At 43.7% G+C, this 6,523-nt stretch overlaps 1 non-coding gene across 1 annotated transcript; it reads left to right on the forward strand.

The window, feature by feature from the left end:
- Nucleotides 1-5,302: 5,302 nt before the first annotated feature.
- LOC122752185 lies at nt 5,303-5,466 on the forward strand. The gene has a single exon (XR_006355978.1). It is a non-coding gene; the product is annotated as a U1 spliceosomal RNA (small nuclear RNA).
- The last annotated feature ends 1,057 nt before the right edge of the window (nt 5,467-6,523 follow it).

A 6,523-nucleotide genomic window follows, 5' to 3' on the forward strand; every position in this document is an offset into this window, starting at 1 on the left:
TTGAGTTCCAATTAGACTCCTACTATAAATTTCTGGCTACCTATGACATGTCTGCTTTGTTATCTGTTAATTAACTGCTTTGCTTTTCCAATTAACCACTTTGCTTTTCCAAGGGAAGAGTACCCTCTAACTGACACCAGCAAGCTGATCAACTGCATTATTTCTCATGGTCATGTCAGAAATAAAAATACTGGACTTTCCCTTTTGGTGAAGGCTTTATTACATTCTTGCAAGAATGGGCACGTTGCTATAGAAGAATGGTGGACTTTGCCAAAGCAAACTACTCTTATTTATTCCTAATCCTATCGCAAAGGTCCCTCCCCCCTTCTCCTCATTGGTTGAGGACTGGAGGTGTACAATCTTCCCAAAATATCTCTACATATTTCCCCTTAACGGGTCCCCCCCTCCCATTACATACATTGCTTATTGGAAAATGGTGGCAGTCTCTGCCTTTGGGGTGTTGGTAGTTAATATGCATAAGCTAATGAAACAAACACAGTACAAACTAGCTTTAACCTTTGGCACACTTGGACTAGCTAGACTACTAGCCTTGAGGCTGTCTTCTTCTACATCTACTTTTAGGCACCTGCAAGACTGTCTTTCAGCCTTGAGGTCACCTTTCTGCAATCCTCCTTTCTTACCCAGACTCCCTCCCTGTCACTTTTTCTGAGATGACAGCATTTTTCTGGTATGACATCATTTCATTTCTCTCAGTCAGAATGTCCCCTAACTGGACCTAGGCCTACTAGGCCTATTCCAGGGAGTCTATGAATGGAGGGAGATCTAGGAGAAAGAGTAAAAGGCCTTGCTGGCATCTCCCTTCCTCCCTTCCTCCCTTTCTGATGTAGGGATGGATTTAATTGATCAAACTGATCAGGAGGCATCCCAAAGAATTACAAGACTCAGTGACTCCATTTCCCAAGTTTTATTGGAATACTGTGATGACCACAGAGAGAAGCTCCCAAAGGTGTCCCAAATAAGGAGAAGAAAATGGTTTAAATATAAATATATATGTACATATGGGTATTAGATTAGTGAGAAAAGTAGATTATCTCCTCATTATCTTTTTTTTTTTTTTGGTGGGGCAATGAGGGTTCCGTGACTTGCCCAGGGTCACACAGCTAATAACTGTCAAGTGTTGAATTGATCTGAATTGGCTGAATTTGAACTCAGGTCCCCCTGAGTCCAGGGCTGGTGCTTTATCCACTGTGTCACCTAGCTGCCCCTCCTCATTGTCTTAATCTCCCCTTGAGGGAGGTTCATATCCTAATTTGGACCTCCTGGAGTCCTAAGACAACCCCCAAGTTGGGTACCTTTTTCCTTGGGGGTGTGTTTTGGGGGTCTACACATCATAAGGTGAACCTAAGGACACATTTGGTCCTTTCTGCCCATGTTCATAAAGACATGCTTAGACTTGTCAGAGCCAGAGGGTCTCTCTGTTTTTGGTATCTCTTTACTTAAGATCTGGTTTCTAGGTGTCCTGTCATCTAGGAATATTAATGACTATTCATGGTTAATGGTGCCTAGTTACAGTCTCTGTTGATGGTGAGGGTTGATAGGGACTTGAACCCTCTTGGTTACAGTACTGTTGATAAGAACACAAACCTTAGTTTCTCTGTTAACCCTTTCAGGTACTAATTTTAATAAGGACTCAAGCCTCAGTTTCTCTGTTAACCCTGTTTAGCTACAGTTGATAGCTTATCTGTTAACTCTTTTAGCCTCTTCCATCAATTCCATTTTTTCAATTGCCTTTTGTGAGCCCCCAGATAATTCTAACTCATTCAGGGGAAAACAAGCAGGGCATTACAACATTGGGCGGCAGGAGTAAGTCATTTGGGGATACCCTTCAGCCTTTCCCTTTTCCCCTCTCCTAATGACAAGGCAGGTTTTATAGCAGAAATGCTTCTCATGTTTTGGGCTGGTATTTCTCCTCAAGTATTTTCATCTAAAATTGCTATTCTGCATTATTCTTCAAGCATGACATTTATGAGAAAATAATCATTAATAATGGATTTCTTGGGGGGACCCAGAGATCAGTTCCTCAGTCCTCCCCACCACCACCCCCAGTCCAGAAAGTTCAGATCTTGCCTGGGACAAACCCAAAGGAACAAAAGAAATGGGGATTGATTCTTTTGTCTAGCTCAGTGAACTGATGGGATCACACCACACCCAGATAATGGACTTTGTCTTAAGGAACTTGAGTGAGGGTCTTCTCCCTGCTGTCATCTGTAGAGTTCATTTTAATTTAGACCACTCTCAAGTCATGTCAACCAATGGAATTGAATGTTGCTAACCATTTAACTTTGATCAATGTACAAATGACCTACCTCCACCAAAAGAGGGTAAACCCCCTTGTCCCCCATGCCCCCCAAGAGCTCTCCATCTTGACTGGTGCTTGGCTCTCTCTCTGCTCTTGGCTCTTCCTCTTAGGACAGTGTAGGTTTTGTAGGTCTTCTGAACTCTCCTTGAGACCATGTGCTGTCTCTCTGAGAGACAGCATGGATTTTCTGGGGCTTTTCTCCTTCTCCAGTTAACTGCCATGCTAAAGCTTTCTCTACTTGGTGGTCAATCCTTTACTGGTATATAATATTAATAAACAGCAAAATGCTTACTACCCAAACTGGTGCAATAACAATTAATTTTAAAAACATAGTTTTGGTGGGGCAGCTAGGTGGCGCAGTGGATAGAGCACCGGCCCTGGATTCAGGAGGACCTGAGTTCAAATCCGGCCTCAGACACTTAACACTTACTAGCTGTGTGACCCTGGGCAAGTCGCTTAACCCCAATTGCCTCACTAAAAAAAAAAAAACACAAAAAAAACATAGTTTGGGTGTAATAATTTAACAATTTAAAAATACACATTAATAGGAAATGCTGCTGTGATCAATAAAAATCAAAAGGGAAAAAAATAAGAGGCAGTCCATCATTTGCTTCTACACCAGGTGGAGACTATGGTGAATGTCCTCAGGAATCAAAAAGCTAGGCCTTTGAGGCTCAAGTTACCCATGTGTTCTGTTGTTCTGAGCAGCTGGTATTCTGGAAAGTATTTCTTTAGGGAGATAGCCATGTTTTCTAGGTGAGAACAATTCATTATCCCTCTAGCCGACAATTAATCAGGGAATAATCAGCTGAGACTAGTGACCTCCTAATGATGAATGATCTCTGGTATCATGTGACCTGGCATCATGGCCCTGACAGAACTTCAGAAGTTAGATTTCAGGAGTCAGGAAACTCTTTGAACTATCAAAGATCCTGCAATCTCTGAAGCCACTGGGAGATAGCTAAAAGCCACAAGGAAAGGAAAGAATAAGAAGGAGGGAACCCCATTGGCAGTGAATAATTTATGGCCTGGACATAAGGTGCAAGCCATAATGCATGTCTGTGTTTGCTTACACAGGATTTTTTGTTTGTTTGTTTTGGTGAGGCAATTGGGGTTAAGTGACTTGCCCAGGGCGACACAGCTAGTAAGTATTAAGTGTCTGAGGCCATATTTGAACTCATGTCCTCTTGACTCCAGGGCCAGTGCTCTATCCACTGCGCCATCTAGCTGCCCCCCTACACAGGATTTTTTTTTTTAAATCCGTTTCATTTACTTTCCACTTATACTTAAACTGTAGCCAATAAAACAACAAGCACCTATTAAGCAACATGTTGTACATGAAACAATGTGTACCAAAATAGCTATCCACAGAGTACATACAAAATAACAAGGCATTTTAAGATCGAGGGGGCTTCCGGCCTCTAAGCAGAGATGTGTAGAATGAGAAAGGTTTTCAAGTGTGTGTGGGGGGGGGGGGGGAGAGGGGCGGGGGAGAGAAGAGTTTTTTGTAAGTTTATTTGTGACAAGGGAGGGCTTGAGGGAGGGGAGGGGCGGGGTGTCATTCTAGTGATAATGATTCCGGAAAGAAAGGAAAGAGCATCAAGGAAACATTTTAAGAAAGATGCTACAAAAAAGAGAAGGCAGTTTAGACTCAGGCACAGACCTGCGGCGGAACAGCTTTGGAAGGAGCATGGTCCAATTTGCTTACCTGCCTTAAACACAGACACACACACTCCAAAATGTAGCGCGTTTTTCAGGTTTTTCTAGGCAATCCTCTGTCATTTCTTGTTCGTACATGGAAAGTTCATGTTTGTTGATGTCTGTCAACTTCAAAATAATACAAAATTATCCTTTAAAAAATGAGGTGTGGCCCTGGAGTCCGGCCTCAGACACTTAACACTTAAACTAGTCGTGTGACCCTGGGCAAGTCACTTAACCCCAATTGCCTCACTAAAAATAAAAATAATAATAATAATAATAATAATAATGAGGGGAGGTCGGGCACTTGGGATGGGGAATCTGGAAAAGCTTTACGTCGAAGGTGATGCCAGGAGAGGAAGGGCAGGTGAGGAGGGAGAGAGCCCCTGCAAAAGCCCGGAGAGGGGAGATGGAGTGTCTTGCGCGAGCATCCGGAAGAAAGGGAGTTTGGCTGAATTACAGAATGCAGGAAGGGAAGGAATAAGGTTGAAAGGTCGATTAGAGTCATTTTGTGACGGATTTTCCACGCGAAACAGAGTTTCTATTTCTCCCCGCGGCAAAGGAGAGCCACTGGTAGGGTAACGATGTAGTCAGCAAAATCAGTTTGGCAGGTCGGGGGAAGATGTGGTGGAGAAAGGAGAGCGCTGAGGCGGGGATTCCAGTCCGGAGGCGAGAGGTAATGAATGGCCAGGCCCGCAGTTCATTGCCCGGTTCTGGGGCTGAAATATTTGGGAAAAGCTGGATGGAAGAGGTGTGACTTGGGCTGTGCCTCGAGATCAGGAAATGTGGAGAGAAGGGAGGAGCATCGAGAAGCGGCCCAATTGTTAATGGGGACGGACTCTGTATACAAATAAAGATTGAACGAAACCAATCCAAGAGTGAAACGAATCTGCCTCGGTCCCATCGAGATAAGGAAATGCCAAATACTGCAGAGGTAGCTCAGGTCCTGGTCCACGTAGTAAGTTGCTTTGAATGTTAGCCTTGAATGATGTCTGTCTTCCGGATGCCGGGCGAGAAACGTCACAAGAGGGCAGGCAATATTCAGATGAGGAGTGTTTGGGTGCCGTTTTCTCCGATGAGTTGGTTACTTCCTCTGGAAAATAAAGATTTGAGTGTCGGAGGATCCTGGCGACGTTTGCATGTTGCTCGGTTTGCAATGCTTTGAGATTCCCGTGTTTTGCGTGGCTGTATCTTGCTGTGTGGGATGTCGAAGTGTTGTGTTAGTGACCGTATCTGTAATGTGTGTGTGCGTCGATGGCGTGGGCGTGCATGGCGTCGCAAAGCATACTTACCTGGCAGGGGTGATTCCATGATCACGAAGGTGGTTTCCCCAGGGCGAGGCTTATCCATTGCACTCCGGATGGGCTGACCCCTGCGATTTCCCCAAATGCGGGAAACTCGACTGCATAATTTGTGGTAGTGGGGGACTGCGTTCGCGCTCTCCCCTGGTATGTGGTGTTGAAAAGCAGACTTATGTAACTTTTCCGCGTAGTATTTTTCTTTTATTGTAGTTTGTATGCTTGGCTACTTCCTTATCGTGTTTTTTCTTATGAGTTCTCTTCGTATATTACTGATTCGGAGTACGTAAGTGTACTGACTCTCCTGCCGGTTGTCAGTGTAGGAGCAGAAAAATCAAATGCGAAATTGTTAAGTAGAGCAGGGGTCTTCACTCGAGCTCTATTTTGCATTTTCTACTTGGTGCTTTTCTCTTTGACCCCCCTTTCATCGACTAGAGGTTTTTTTTTTTTCCTTATGCTTACTAATTCCAGAAACTTTATTTTCATATACAGTCTTTTTTTTTTAAGTGAGGCAATGGGGGTTAAGTGACTTGCCCAGGGTCACACAGCTAGTAAGTGTTAAGTGTCTGAGGCCGGATTTGAACTCGGGTACTCCTGAATCCAGGGCCAGTGCTTTATCCACTGTGTCACCTAGCTGCCCCCTTCGTTTATTTCTTGACGAACATTTCCCAGATCCTGTCTGGCCCATCCTGGCAGGATCTTGCCTTGTGGCCCCAGCTAAAAATGGGAGGTCACTCCGTGACTTCTCGGAACACTCCCTAAAAATATTTGGGAAGTCACGTCTCAAAAAAGAAAAGAAAACAAAACAAACAAAAAAACAAAAACAGTTGGATTAGAATTTGGGAATTAATTCACCTGGACTTTCGGGATTGAATTTATTATAATGTGTTCCTCCTCCACCCCTACTCCTAATGATCTCAATCTGAATTCACAGTTACAAACGGTGCTCTATCCACTGCGCCACCTAGCTGCCCCTGCACATTCATTTTAAAAGAACTCTCTCTCTCTCTCTCTCTCTCTCTCTCTCTCTCTCTCTCTCTCTCTCTCTCTTTCACTCACACACACACACACACACACACTGACAATATGAGAAACTGTGTAAAACTTGATTTCAATTTTGATCAGAATAAATTTAAGTTTTACAATCATTTGGCATTATATAAGAAAACGTGCTAATATGCAAAGGAGAAATTCATTGGAATGAAAA

This window comes from Dromiciops gliroides, chromosome 3 (genome assembly GCF_019393635.1).
Source record: "Dromiciops gliroides isolate mDroGli1 chromosome 3, mDroGli1.pri, whole genome shotgun sequence".
Lineage (NCBI taxonomy): Eukaryota > Metazoa > Chordata > Mammalia > Microbiotheria > Microbiotheriidae > Dromiciops > Dromiciops gliroides.